Raw genomic sequence first — 15873 nt, 5'->3', positions numbered from 1 at the left:
CGTCTCCTGCCTCAGATGAAATAATCGCTCGCCCGCCGCCTTGCCCTCCGGGGGATGATCGAATACCGCACGGAAGCGGCGAGCGAACTCTGGGTAGTTGTCCTTTGCTGAGTCTGGGCCCTCCCAGACGGCGTTGGCCCATTCCAGGGCTCTACCCGTGAGGCACGAGACGAGGACGCTCACCCTCTCTTCATCGGAGGGAGAGGGCCGAACGGTCGCCAGGTACAGGTCCAACTGGAGCAAAAACCCCTTGCACCCAGCGGCCGTCCCATCGAACTCCCTGGGAGCCATTATCCGTATCCCGCTTGTACTGGGTTCGGTTGGATTCGGTAGGGGCGCAGGGTGATGAATTGGTCCTGGTGGGGGTGATGGAGCGACTCGCTCCCAGCTCTCCAATCAGGTCAGCACCTGGTCCATGGCCGTGCCCAGTCGCTGGAAGAGGCTGGCGTGTTGGCCGACTTGTTCCTCCATTGACAATGTTCCTGTCCCTGCTGACTCCATAAGTGGTGCGGGATTCTGTCACGAGCGGAATGAACAGTTTAAGGAGTGAGTCAAGCGCAGGAGACTGAGGTCCGTTGGAACAATCTTAATTTAATAAATCCACGGGTAAGTTTCACATACGGCTGGGAGCATAACAGTCAGGAAAAATGACAAAAAGAAGCTCCGCTCAAAAGGCAGACGGGGCGCAGCCCGGCAACCCTAATGCCTATATAATATAAGTAACACCACACGTAAAAACAACGAACAATCCCGCACAAATCCTAGCTAAACACAGACAGACTAAATACCCCCCCACTAATGACAAACACAAAACAGGTGCAAACAAAAAACAGACATAACTAATAGACACTGAAACACAGATCGGTGGCAGCAAGTAGGCCGGCGACGACGACCGCCGAGCGCCGCTCGACCGAGGAGAGGCGCCACCTTCTGTGGATGTTGTGACACACTGGCTAAATTGTTTACAAAATCAACATATTTTCACTGGATATAGAGGACTAGTCTTCAGCATGACTTTGCTCTTTTAGTGCCCTGACTCCATTTTGTAATTTCCTCCATTATGTGCCAGTGGTAAAGTTAACGAATCCACTCCCTAAGGAAATCTGTCTTTCTATTCACATTTAACACAGAATTCCTCTTCGTCTCATTCTGTTTCTGTGTCCCATCTAATGTCTTTCATCCTTAGTGAGCTCAAAGAGAGCGGAAGAATATGCAAACCTGCCCCAAGGCATTGAATTCCATTATCAAGAAGCCTTTGTTTATCAGTTCAATCAATGTCTGTAGATGATTCAATGGACACGTAACCTACCATAGCTACAGGGGCTCTCTCACTCTGACAACAACCACAAGAACAGCAGAACCACTGTGACAGCCATGTTGTCACTAATGGACTGTGTTCACTGTTGTTTAATGGTAACAGAGGCTTTCCCTAGCCTCAGGGTTAGGTAGAGATGCTCTTACTGCTGCTCTTGGACTTGCTGTTTGGAAGAGATTTCATGGTAAATGCTTTTTGGGGTCAGCTTCGTGTAGGAAAGCAGGTATACAAGTATTATAAAGATTCTCTTCAGCTTTACCAGGCCTGGCTGGCCTAAGGATAAATTGTCCATTCTGGCTACATCTGACCAGTAAAAGTGCATTTTTTGTTTTACCTCGGTTGCCTGTGTGCTGTGGATATGTTTTTTCTTCTCCCAATGTTTGTTATCATTCATTGCAGACTACAGAACACTTGATCCCAGACCAAATTGAATTACCTAATATTTAAAATTGCTCCGTTTTTAAAGTTACAAACGATAAATCAACTTGACATTTTGTCAAATTAATTTAGTTACACAATTAAGATAAAAGCATTTACTCTGAAATCAGAGGAAGTGATGAAAAGGCATAATTTAGCAGACAGCTCATTAAATTGACAGCGAGAGCTCGTATTTCAAACTGTATAGTAATGAGCACTTGATAATTTTAACAATGATGGGAATTATCATTCATATGAATGTTTCAGTGTTTTGGCTTATTGAATCACCATCCAGTTACTGTGGAAGTCTCCAGAGGTTGTTAAATTATGTTGTTCTCTTTTCTGTCCATTCTCACTGAGCTTGTCTCACCTCTGTCTGGCTATGCCAGGAAAGAGGAGGGGGAAGAGGAGACGAAGAAGACAGGGAGGAGTATGGTATCTCTTCCTGAAACAGGACATACCTCAAGACTCCCAGAGGTTCAACCAAACTCTCGTTTTCCAGCACAGAACATCAGAGACACTGTTGAATGTTCATTTGTTTGCATAGCAGATGTTACAATCTATACTGTACAGTCAGCAGAAATCCTCAACTAGGCCTTCAGTATTTTGAGCATCTTTTGATATGTCATGTAGACCTGCGGTTGTTAATATATATTTTCTTCCAGGTTGTGATTGGGTGTGAAAATGCAGCTTTTTACACACTAGAATATCCTGTTCTTTCATCTCCAAATAAGACAGCTGCTGCAGGGGGAAAGGACTTACATGGATTAAACTAAGTTGTTCCTGTAAAAAAGGGAAGTTATTCCTAGAGCAGCACTGGACCCCCACGGTAACACATCGGAAAATGGTTCAGCACGTGTGGTGTGCTCTATAGATAAACCATTGCATTGTCTGGCAGGGGCCTATAGGCTATGCCTGTGATTCTCCTCATGTATTTCCACTTCATGGGTTGGAGACATGTTGTATGAGCATGAAAATGTATATTTTTATTTACACATTTATAAAGGGTGGCTCAGAGAATTCTAGAGCAGTACTTTTTCTTTGCTGAACATTTCAAGTCGCTCAGTTTTTGTGGCTCGAAAACTGATTTGTTAAGTGTTTACTTTGTTTATCTCTGCTTACACAAACATTGCAATAGCTCAACAAATAATTTGTTCTTCCAGTGAAAATTGAACATTTCATATGACAAAAATGCTGGTTCACTAGAGGGACATTTTATTTTGTTTACATAGCTTACACTTCAGAAAGATGTTTATCCATGATGGGTTTGAAAGACCCAAATCGCAAAGGATCCATCTACTGCTGTACCAGTAAAAAAAACGAAAAACAAAACATACATACCAACTGCATGCCCTAGTTAGTTCTGTTGATGAGAGATGGTTAGGAATGCTGCTGTAAAAACTTGACACAGCCTAAGGTTGGCGTCTGTACCCAGACACTCAGCTAAAGGCTTCGTGATCTGCTCCAGCAAAGATTTTTCAGAGTGGGAGCAATGTGTGTGTGTGCACGTGTTTCAACCTCAGTAAGAAAGATTGCTTAAAAAGGACCGTAGGCTCGATCTATGTGCTCTCTGTCACCTTCGGCGTCATGGCAAATGGCTCAACAAAACACAAAGGACAATGCCCAAGGACCATTTAGTCCTTACCCCTCTTACAGGCTAAAATGTATCTCTCTCTACTGACTATTGAATGTGAGATAGATACCAGACATGGATACTATAGTATTATTCTATCTGGAACTTGTCCCCTAAAGAGGATTCCGATGCCATCTATATGGATGTATGATCTCTGTGTTAACTTGTACTGTATCTGCACAGGGTGAAGGGCTTTTATTGTCTATTTACATTGGTCTCACGTGAGGTATATACATGTACGATATCATTTATGATCAATATTACCCCACTACAGGCTCACTGACAGTTGTGTGTTGATCATATTTGTGGATATGGGATGAAAAGGATGCTTGCTGCGACGTGTGTTTCACACATAGCACTGAAGTCTACGTGGAATGTGAAGTATAGAACACCCAAAGAGCTACAGTATCACTATAGCCTCATAGTAATGTCATGTATAGAGAGTGGCTTAAGTGAGACCATCATCTCATTTCCTACTGGCTGGTGTGGGGTCCTAGATCAGATTTCCCACTGACCCCAATTATTCAAACACTGAATTGCCACAGTGTCGTGTTGTGACATTAATTGCATTTCGGAGGGAAATCAAGGCCACAGTTGACACAGAGTTCATAAAACACCCATTAACGTGTGGCTGTTATCTAGCACAGTGCAGGCACATTTTATTGTTATGACAGATGACACCTTTGAGGATTATTGTAATAGAGCTGGGTAATCTGGCGAAGTTTGGATTTGGAAGAGGGTTTATTTTAGGGAATGGCTTGACATTTCAGAATGACAGCTGCACTGAGCTCCTGTCAAGGGCCTGGCATCCATCTAAACCCAACCACCACAATTTCACAGTGATTTCACATAAATGAGAGTTTTGTTTGGAGGAGAAAGGTTTTGAATCATAACAAGCCCAGACACTTCATTGGACCTTTAGGTCAAGGGTCAGTGTCTGACGTAACTTTGTGGAGAGAAGACTGCTGATAGGTGGACAGAGGGTCATTCAGTTCTACAAATATTTTAGTTCCTCTTAGATATGCTTCCTGTGTCTGCATGAAGCATAACATTTAGGTTGGAGAGGAGAGAAGGTGACGGTCGGGCGTAACTCAGAGTTTAGATCCCAGACAGTGTTTTGGGAACAGTACAGATACCAGGAGGCAGATCCTGGGTTAGCCCAACATCTAGCTGTACTGTAATGGGGTTTTCCCAACTTGATCACTAATAATCAGAATAATTAGAGAGTGCTTTTTTTGAAATATTGATGCCCTGATAAATCCTATCCCTTGAACTTTCCTCCACATCTAAATGTAATGAGTTTGTGGCATATTTCAGAGATAAGATAGCAAACATTAGCCTGGGTATCAGTCAAGCAAGACCTGACTAGAAGTTTGATAAAATGTGCCCTAGCCTACTATACAAAGGCACTATGGATTTATTTTCTCTGGTTGACACAGACATGCTCAGGAAAGTGATATCACAACTTAAGCCTTCTACCTGCCTTCTCAATCCTATCCACATGACCTTCTTCAAAACAGTTTTTCATTGCATATCTGAAGAAGTGAAAGCTATTGTTAATCACTCCCTATCCACAGGCACTATCCCCCACTGCACTAAAAACTGCTATGGTGAAACCCCTTCTGAAAAAAAGTAATCTAGATTCTTCAGCTCTTAGCAATTTTCAGCTGATCTCCAACCTTTCATTCTTAAGCAACATTCAGGGGAAATTGGTTTTCAAACAGCTAAATTATTTTTTTAAGCGGCAACTGTATTTTAGAAAAATTACAATCTGGTTTTAGTGCCCACCACAGCACAGAGACAGCCTTAGATAAAGTGATAAATTATCTTATAGCCAACACTGATGACAAACAGCTCTCTGTCCTAAGTTTTCGACACTGTGGAGCTTGATGTCCTTTTGGGCAGACTGAAGATGTGGGTTGGCCTCTCTGGTCCAGTTCTAAATTGTTTTCTGACCTATTTAACCAGCCAATTGTTTTTTGTCACCCTTGGTGAACATAACTCAGAGATAATACATTTCACAAGTGGCATTCCACAAGGTTCGATTTTGGGTCCGGTATTGTTCAGTTTATGTATGTTACCCCTTGGCAACGTTATCGGAAAGCACAGCATTGATTTTCACTACTACGCAGATGATACACAACTTTACATTTCTGTGTCACCAGAGGATTATAGCTCCATGGATAAATGATTTGACTGTATTAGTGATTTATATACTTGGATGGCTCACAACTTCCTGCAGCTAAATCAAGACAAGACCGAGGTAGTTATTGTTGGCGCCAAAGCACAGAGGGAGAATCTGGCCACAGGTTTTAATTCACAAGCAATAAAGATAAAACGGCAGGTAAAAAACCTAGGTGTCATTTTAGATTCTGAACAAAATGTTTAATCACACGTTAGGAATGTGACCAAAATAGCTTTGACCACCTGAGGAACATTGCCACAGTGCGGCCATTTCTTTTATTACAAGCAGGTTTGACTACTGTAATGCCCTCCTGTCTGGTCTACCCAAGAAAGCCATTGGTCAACTGCAAAACACACAGAGCACTCATTACATCAGTTTTAAGGTCTCTGCACTGGGTTTTAGAATTCAGTTATCGGTTTTTAAATCAATCCACAATTATGCACCCCAATACATGTCAGATATGCTTTTAAGTTATGGACCCAGTAGGTCTCTCAGGTCCTCTGGCACTGGCCTTTTAACTATCCCAAAGCCCAGTACCAAGATGCAGGCTTAAGTTATTATGCCCCCAGTCTCTGGAATAGCCTGCCAGAGAACCTGAGGGGGACCAAAACTGTGGACAGATTGAAAAGAGATCTTAAAACACACCTTTTTAGCTGTCACGTGTGCTCCCTCTCAGGCCACTAGGTCACCAGGCTGCATGTTATGGCGCACACCTGTCACCATCGTTACGCGCAACAGCGCATTATGACACTCACCTGGACTCCATCACCTCCTTGATTACCTGCCCTAAATATGTCACTCCATTTGGTTCCTTCCCCAGGCATTATTGTTTCTGTTTCATGTCTGAACGTTGTTCGTGCTTCTTGTTTTGTATTATGTTTCGTTTATTGATTAAGTCACTTCCTCCCTGAACTTACTTCCCGACTCTCAGCGCACATTGTTACAGCATGACGCCTCACCAAAGGGAAGCATCAGGGAGTGTTTTGTTTTGTTTGTTTTTGTTTTGGAAGTGATGTCGGGTCCGGGTGTCAAAACCGGAGCTACCTGGGAGGCCTCAGCCGGTTTGTCGGATTCCCATGCCTCGGTGGGTTGGACGGGTTCCCCTGCCTCATTTCTATACCTCAGCGGGATCGATAAGCTCCCATACCTCAGCTGGCTCGACAGGCTGCCATGCATCAGCGGGTTCGATAGGCTCCCGTGCCTCAGCTGGTTCGATAGGCTCCCATGCATCAGCTGGTTCGATAGGCTCCCATGCATCAGCTGGTTCGATAGGCTCCCATGCCTCAGCGGGTTCGATAGGCTCCCATACCTCAGCTGGCTCGACAGGCTGCCATGCATCAGCTGGTTCGATAGGCTCCCATGCATCAGCTGGTTTGATAGGCTCCCATGCCTCAGCTGGTTCGATAGGCTCCCATGCCTCAGCTGGTTCGATAGGCTCCCGTGCCTCAGCTGGTTCGATAGGCTCCCGTGCCTCAGCTGGTTCGATAGGCTCCCATGCATCAGCTGGTTTGATAGGCTCCCATGCCTCAGCTGGTTCGATAGGCTCCCGTGCCTCAGCTGGTTCGATAGGCTCCCGTGCATCAGCTGGTTCGATAGGCTCCCGTGCCTAAGCTGGTTCGATAGGCTCCCTTGCCTCAGCTGGTTCGATAGGCTCCCGTGCCTCAGCGGGTTCGATATGTTCCCGTGCCTCAGCTGGTTCGATAGGCTCCCGTGCCTCAGCTGGTTCGATAGGCTCCCATGCATCAGCTGGTTCGATAGGCTCCCGTGCCTCAGCTGGTTCGATAGGCTCCCGTGCCTCAGCTGGTTCGATAGGCTCCCATGCATCAGCTGGTTCGATAGGCTCCCGTGCCTAAGCTGGTTCGATAGGCTCCCGTGCCTCAGCGGGTTCGATAGGCTCCCGTGCCTCAGCTGGTTTGATAGGCTCCCGTGCCTCAGCTGGTTCGATAGGCTCCCATGCCTCAGCTGGTTCGATAGGCTCCCATGCATCAGCTGGTTCGATAGGCTCCCGTGCCTAAGCTGGGTGAACAGGTTCCCGTGGGGAGGTCTCAAACGACAGGTTTCTTAAAATTAAGTGGCCTAAAACAGGACATTTTTACTAAGATTAAATGTCAGGAATTGTGAAAAACTGAGTTGAAATGTAATTGGCTAAGGTGTATGTAAACTTCCGACTTCAACTGTATGTCTGAACAGTGACAGTTTTAAATGTTGAGGTGGTGGAATTCACTCATGTTACCAGAGCATGAGGAAATGATTAGTGCCTGGAAGTTAGCGGCCTTTGATTTTCCCTGAAACACGCCGCTTTCAGCATTTAAAAATCTGAAAGTTCCCCGCAAGCACATTTTTCATAGGCCACTGCGCACATGCACAATAGTGGTAATGACGGCCCACACTGTGATAAGTGCCATTAAAACAACGAAAGCGTCTCAGGCTCTGGCTTTTATGGGTCGTTAAAGCTGTTTCAAGTCTCTCTCTAATCACCTTGTGTGGCCAAAAGAGCTATGAACTTAAACGTAATGTCCCCTTTCAAATACACAATCAGTTCCATTAATGCAGAGTGATCCGAAATGTGATAATGTGGATGTACTATATGATACACAACCACATGCTTTCATCATCTTTTGAGAGTTATTTTTGTAATCGTGTTGGCTTTTTTGGTCGTTGAAATTCTTTATGCCATCTCAAGACAGACATGTATTGATCTGGCTGCCCTGGGGTCCTCATATGAAAAGGGATCTGCTAATCCTCCAACAGTGTGCTAGCCCAGTGGAGCAGCTCAGGGATCTCAGGGAGGCTGCCATGCCACGGGCCCGTGCAGCAGGAGCATAACCAGCATTTCTCTGTGGTACCAGTCAGGCAGTTATATTTGTTGAGAATGTGAGACAGAAGTAAGAGGAGCTAACTAGCGAGGTGGTGCTAGATGCCAAATTTTGTCAGTGGATTATTAATACAGTGTGTTTATGAGCTGTCTGTGGGGCAGGGTCCAACATTTCTGTATGTGTTTTCCTGGTGTTGTTTATGGATGGCAGCATGCACCATTTTTCTTCCTTCAATAGCAAAGGCTTTTGGCTTGATGCCAGGCATTCATAGAACGCTTTCATTGTTGTCTTATTCTTGGACTAGAACAGTGCTCTATACCGTATACTATGCACATTATTGTTTTCCCTTCCTTAGCATTGGATAAGGTCCAGAGTTTTTCCTAGAGTTAGGGCACGAGGTCAGGAAAATCTCAAGGGCCCTAGCAATGGATGATAAACTCCTCCTTATTGTAGATTAAATTAACTTCAGTTGGGTTGCAACTTTAGCTAGAGTACCAGGTCAACCCATTTCCAGACAGCATATTTCCAGCTGCCATCAATAGGATGGGATAGTTTGTTATTTCTGACTTCCTGTCCTTCCTCCACACTTTGAACACAAAACACACTCACTCCGGCTGCAGCCCTGAGGGAGGCATGTCAACACCTCTCCTCTGTTAAAGAAATTACAGCATACAGCAACCTACACACTGCACACAATGCTTTAATGAGCAAATAATGGCAATCTACAGTAAATCATAGTTAATCCTTAAATCAAATCAAATCAAATGTATTTATAAAGCCGTTCTTACATCAGTTGATATCTCAAAGTGCTCTACAGAAACCCAGCCTAAAACCCCAAACAGCAAGCAATGCAGGTGTGGAAGCACGGTGGCTAGGAAAAACTCCCTAGAAAGGCCAGAACCTAGGAAGAAACCTAGAGAGGAACGAGGCTGTGAGGGGTGGCCAGTCCTCTTCTGGCTGTGCCGGGTGGAGATTATAACAGAACATGGCCAAGATGTTCAAATGTTCATAGATGACCAGCAGGGTCAAATAATAATAATCACAGTAGATGTTGAGGGTGCAACAGGTCAGCACCTCAGGAGTAAATGTCAGTTGGCTTTTCATAGCCGAACATTCAGAGTATCTCTACCACTCCTGCTGTCTCTAGAGAGTTGAAAACAGCAGGTCTGGAACAGGTAGCACGTCCGGTGAACAGGTCAGGGTTCCATAGCCGCAGGCAGAACAGTTGAAACTGGAGCAGGAGCACGGCCAGGTGGACTGGGAACAGCAAGGAGTCATCAGGCCAGGTAATCCTGAGGCATGGTCCTAGGGCTCAGGTCCTCCGAAAGAAAGAAAGAAAGAAAGAAAGAAAGAAAGAAAGAAAAAAAGAAAGAAAGAAAAAAAGAAAGAAAGAAAGAAAGAGAGAGAAAGAAAGAGAGAGAGAATTAGAGACAGCATACTTAAATTCACACAGGACACCGGATAAGACAGGAGAAATACTCCAGATATAACAGACTGACCCTAGCCCCCCGACACAAACTACTGCAGCATAAATACTGGAGGCTGAGACAGGAGGGGTCGGGAGACTCTGTGGCCCCATCCGACGATAACCCCGGACAGGGCCAAACAGGCAGAATATAACCACACCCACTTTGCCAAAGCACAGCCCCCACACCACCAGAGGGATATCTTCAACCACCAACTTACCATCCTGAGACAAGGCTGAGTATAGCCCACAAAGATCTCCGCCATGGCACAACCCAAGGGGGGTGGGGGGGGGGATCACTTCAGTGACTCAACCCACTCAAGTGACAAACAGGTCACTGCAAGTGTTCTCCTCCCCTCCCACTGTGCTGGAGTCGTTATCAACTGAGAGTGACCTCTTAGGTCTTTAACTACAGCCAACACATTAGTTATTTTGTATTAGTGGTAAGGAGATATTGTGGGAAGGGTTCTAGTTGGGTTATGCAACCTCCTAACCCACACCCCGGTTCAACTCCAACCTTCAACACTAACCCTAACTCAGGAGACTTTTTCAAAGGGACCATCTTTTCAGAGATCAATACTATAACTGACACCGGCTGATGATAACCTATTTCAAACCATAGAATTGGTCCATCAGCGATGCAATGGCCTTTCTTCTAAACAGTCACATCTAAATGCAAATGCGAAAGTGAAACGGCAGCATTTAGAAATGTGAATTCTTTCAGTGGGTTAGCACATAAATTGAGCACCATGTTGTTGAGATGGTGTCATTCCTTAGAAATATATTATTGAACACCAGTGAGTTGCAGCTCAGAACACCACAATGCTGGACCATGCAACGATAGACACACACACACATGTGCGCGCACACGCACACAGGGCCGACTCACTTAATTTGTATTCCTGCAGCCCCATATGCACCTCAGAAAACCCATTAACAAACTGCCCGTTTTATACCAGGTGTTTGCCATCTGCGGTGGATGATATGTCCATCCACCTGATCATACTGTATGTCCGTCTGCCAACCTGTCAACCTGCCAACCTGGATACAATGTACTTTTAGCGGTGGTGGGAAAAGTACCCAATTGTCATACTTGAGTAAAAGTATAGACACTGTACCTTAATAGAAAGTTACTCAAGTAAAACTGATGTCACCCAGTAAAATACTACTTGAGTAAAAGTATCAAAAGTAAATGTAAAGGCTAAATTATGCTTAAGTATTATAAGTAAAAGTATAAATCATTTCAAATTCCTTAAATTAAGCAAAGCAGACGGCACCATTTTCTTGTTTTTAAAATGTACAGATAGCCAGGGGTACACTCCAACACTCAGACATAATTTACAAAAAAGTGTGTTTAGTGAGTCTGCCAAATCAGAAGCACTAGAGATGACCATGTGTTCTCTTCATAAGTGTGTGAATTTGACCATTTTCCTGTCCTGCTAAGCATTAAAAATAAGACTTTTGAGTGACAGGGAAAATGTATGGAGTAAAAAGTACATTATTGTCTTTAGGAATGTAGTTGTAAAAATTAGAAATAGTAAAGTAAAGTACAGATACCCCAAAAACCTACTTAAGTAGTGCTTACATTTTACATTTTAGTCATTTAGCAGACGCTCTTATGCAGAGCAACTTACAGTAGTGAGTGCATACATTTTAATACTTTTTCGTTACTTTAAAGTATTTTTACTTAAGTACTGTAACGTCTGCTTCCAACTCACACCCTCAAACACGTAGATCCCCTGAACACAGCTCACTTTCCAGCTCACACTCTCAAACACCTAGATCCCCTGAACGCAGCTCAATCTCCAGATCCCAATCACCTGAATTCTAATCACCTGTTCACACACCTGTATGTCATTATCACACACTATTTAGTTCAGTTCTTTGCACCCCATCACTGTGAGGTATTGTTTGATTTACGCTTTCTGTGTATGATAGGTTTTGCCTGCCTTGCTAATGATGCCTTTTACCTATTCCCTGCCTGTACTTTAGCCTATTGGATTTCCTGTTATCTACCTATTGCCTGATCTCCCGGATTACATTACTAACCTTTTCCCTGCCCGTACTGTTGCCCTTTTGCATGCCCTGTGTATGACCTCCTGTGGTCCTTTGCAATAAACACCAAGTACTTTACACCACTGACTTTTAGATTAGAGCATTGGTAGACCTATAGACAATTGTTGGGCACTATTGCCATAGATTTTGGGACATGCAAAGTGTAATTAAGTGCAATTTTTTTGCTTTAAGCCAAACATTATATTGAAATTCTCTACAGTATCTGATCCAAATGAAAACAAATTTCCCCTGGTTCCTTGCATGCAAATGTTGTAATGAATATGCATATTGTGTATTTATTAATGCGTCTGCACTGCCCCTCGATGGCCTGTTGGGTATTTATTCATGCGTCTGCACCGCCCCTAGATAGCCTGTTGGGTATTTATTCATGCGTCTGCACCGCCCCTAGATAGCCTGTTGGGTATTTATTAATGCGTCTGCACCGCCCGTAGATAGCCTGTTGGGTATTTATTAATGCGTCTGCACCGCCCGTAGATAGCCTGTTGGGTATTTATTCATGCGTCTGCACCGCCCGTAGATAGCCTGTTGGGTATTTATTCATGCGTCTGCACCGCCCGTAGATAGCCTGCTGGGTATTTATTCATGCGTCTGCACCGCCCGTAGATAGCCTGTTGGGTATTTATTCATGCGTCTGCACCGCCCGTAGATAGCCTGTTGGGTATTTATTCATGCGCCCAATGTGACTGCCTGTGGCTGCAACTGATGCTGAAATTTGTCAAATACGCATGACAGCAGATCAGTCCAGGTGTTCCGTTTCCTAGAAACCCGCAGACCTATTGATGCATATCAGTAACTGTAAGGCAACAAGTATAGTTCCCATGAGAAAAAGCCCTACTCATATGCTTACGCTTAAGTCCCTATGCTGATGGTCTCCATGTTCCTGCTCCAACCTGTATCTTGGTTCTGATAAGTCCCATGTGGACCTGGTAATGATAAGGAACTGGGCGTCACCAGGGGACCGGCCATTTACCAGAACAATATGTTGCCACTGACCCAACATGAACTTCCCTTCCCTGGAAGGCTGAGGTTACATCCCAAATGGCACCCTTTTCCCTCTATAGTGCCCTATTGGTCTTGGTCAAAGGTAGTGCTCTGCAGCACTGCATAGGGAATAGGGTGCCGTTTGGGATGATACCTGAGGGAAAAGTTCTCTGATGTGCCGCTCCGCCGTGTGAAAGTCTAGAGCTCCATGATTCATGAATGACATTTTTATGTTCTGGTGGTTCAGGCACAGGTGGTTTCCATTTCTGAAGACCTTGGTCAAGGTGTTTGCAGACGTGCAACATGTGCTGACTGTATTTCACTACTAGAGGTGACTTGGCCAAGCCGATCAAATGATACAAAGTTCTGTCCGAATGTCTTTGATGAATGCTGAAATATTTGTCTCTCTTAGCTTTCTGGTTAATGACCCTTGAGTTGAGAAGTTTGCTCTTATGAAAAGAGTCAGTCGGTCGGGTACTCAGTGTGTCTCCAGAACTGAGTGTTAAGGCTGTTGAATGGTCGATTGACCGAATGCACTAATCCCAGTTAATCCTGGACACAGATCAGTTGCTTGAGTCAAAATTGAGAGAATACTATCTACACACAGACAAGGCTTAAGCAATTAGATCAGATTTCATAACTCATCATGGTCATTGCGGGTCAGTGGCATTGGCTTTGAAATGAGGTAGTGATGTGAATATGTGGAATGCTTGATAATGACAGGCTGATTGTAATTTGATTATCAGACAGGTATGTCTGTCTCCTTTCAGCTTTGAAAATAACAACCAGCTCAATGATGTAACACTCAAACGTTTCAATTTTGACTTTATCCATTCATTCATCCCTAAAAGAGGCTATGAGGCAGGGAGAGCATGATAGGCCAAGTTGTTAGCTAAGCCTTATGGCAGAAGTCTGTATGATTGAGTGGACAGCATATCTATACCTAAAGTACCTTCAACCCTTAAATCACCGCTGTTTGAATAATTCAGATGAGCTCACTTAATCCTGTCCTCCTAATGTCCTCATTATTTCAGAAACACAGAACATGGACAGCCACACAGTCAGCCATGTTATTAGTGTGGAGAGTAACGAAATAGGAGGTATGAGAGGTGTGTTAATTAAGACAGGAAGGAGAGAGCGAGAGAGAGAGAGAAATGTAATACATTCCATTAAATATTTCAATAGAACGTTCACACAGACCATGACATTGTTTTGTGGCGTAAAGTTTTATTCCCATATGTCTTTCTATTTTCCATGTAGATATAATAGACCGATTTAATACTGTGAGTGAATTATAGGAACTTTTGAGTACTACAACCCATGTGGTGGAGTCGTAATTGTCGTGAGTTATTATGACAGTTGTTATGACCTTGCTAGTACACTGCTAGAAATGTTGTACACTAGGCCACTAAGGGTTTAGTATTACCAGTTGTAGCTCATTCCTAACCAGTCAGTGGAGTTTTGCCTTATTTCCCAATTCTGATTATTCTCCCAGTCTGTCTGTCTGTGTGTGTGTGTGTGTGTGTGTGTGTGTGTGTGTGTGTGTGTGTGTGTGTGTGTGTGTGTGTGTGTGTGTGTGTGTGTGTGTGTGTGTGTGTGTGTGTGTGTGTGTGTGTGTGTGTGTGTGTGTGTGTGTGTATTACCTTCTCCTTAATTTGTTTGGCTCGTTGACAGCACAGCTGCTCCACATGCAGTCTCACAGTGAGATGTCATTACGTTTTTCCATCAGTGACAAGGAAAGAAAGACCCCGACAGGGATGATTATGTAAATACTCAAACAGACACAGTTGAATATTTCTACCACAGTACCTTGAGTCTGATCATGCCCTTTAGTCACAAGAGTGTAACAACATGAAAGTCTGGTTTAAAATCGCACACACACAAACACACACAAACACACACACACACACACACACACATACACGACACACACACACACACACACACACACACACACACACACACACACACACACACACACACACACACACACACACACACACACACACACATACACGAACACACACACACACACACACACACAAACACACACAAACACACACACACACACACACACATACACGACACACACACACACACACACACACACACACACACACACACACACACACACACACACACACACACACACACACACACACACACACACACACACACACACACACACACACACACACACATGAACACACACATGTGTGAATGCCACGTCTGAGCCACAGGATTCTGCAGGCTGCTCTTGTCAGAATACGGGTCACTCCTCTTTGTCAGGCCGTGGTGACATAAATGTCATTCAGTACAGTCTTTGTCACATTAATTCCAGAACACTTCCAGTAAGTTCTAAACCATAACTTCTGATCTGGTTTGCTGTTTAATCAAATGCCATGTATTTTATACTACCCAAATGTACAGTATAGCGCTTTGGGTAGAGTAAAATAGCCTGAAACTTCAATAGTCCTCTTTTATGTTTCTGTTTTTACCCATTTGGCCCAATTACTGTAGATTTGGATCATCGGATACAGAAAAGCTTTGGTTTCTGTTTTAAAGTTCATTAACCACCCTTGATAATTAACTTGAGGGCTTTTTGTGTCAAGGTCCCTTGAGAAGCAACAATATAACCACTGTCTGAATTTAGCTTCATCATCAGAACAGGGTAATAAGAGTTTCATGATGAAAAGTGAGTTATTTTCATCTCTTTTTGGTCATTTGGGGTTCTAAGAATTGTTTAGGATTAACTGTCTCAAGACAATATTTCCCTGTCAACATTCATTAATACGTCCTGCTTTCTCAATTTTCTTCATCGATAGCCCATTTTTGTACCCATTTTGTAAGGTGTTACCAAGCACGTAGACATGTCGAGGGAAGCTGTGAGGCTGAAATGGTTCCTGACAGACTCATTTGGCTCAGATGGACAGAGTTCACCTCTATTTCTGGCAAGGTCATCCAACAGTCCCCTGGGTAATGCTA

This window comes from Salmo salar, chromosome 25 (assembly GCF_965601325.2).
Source record: "Salmo salar chromosome 25, fSalSal1, whole genome shotgun sequence".
NCBI classification, from domain to species: Eukaryota; Metazoa; Chordata; class Actinopteri; order Salmoniformes; family Salmonidae; genus Salmo; species Salmo salar.
The sequence above is the reverse complement of the archived record's forward strand: the minus strand, read 5'-3'. Positions refer to the sequence as shown.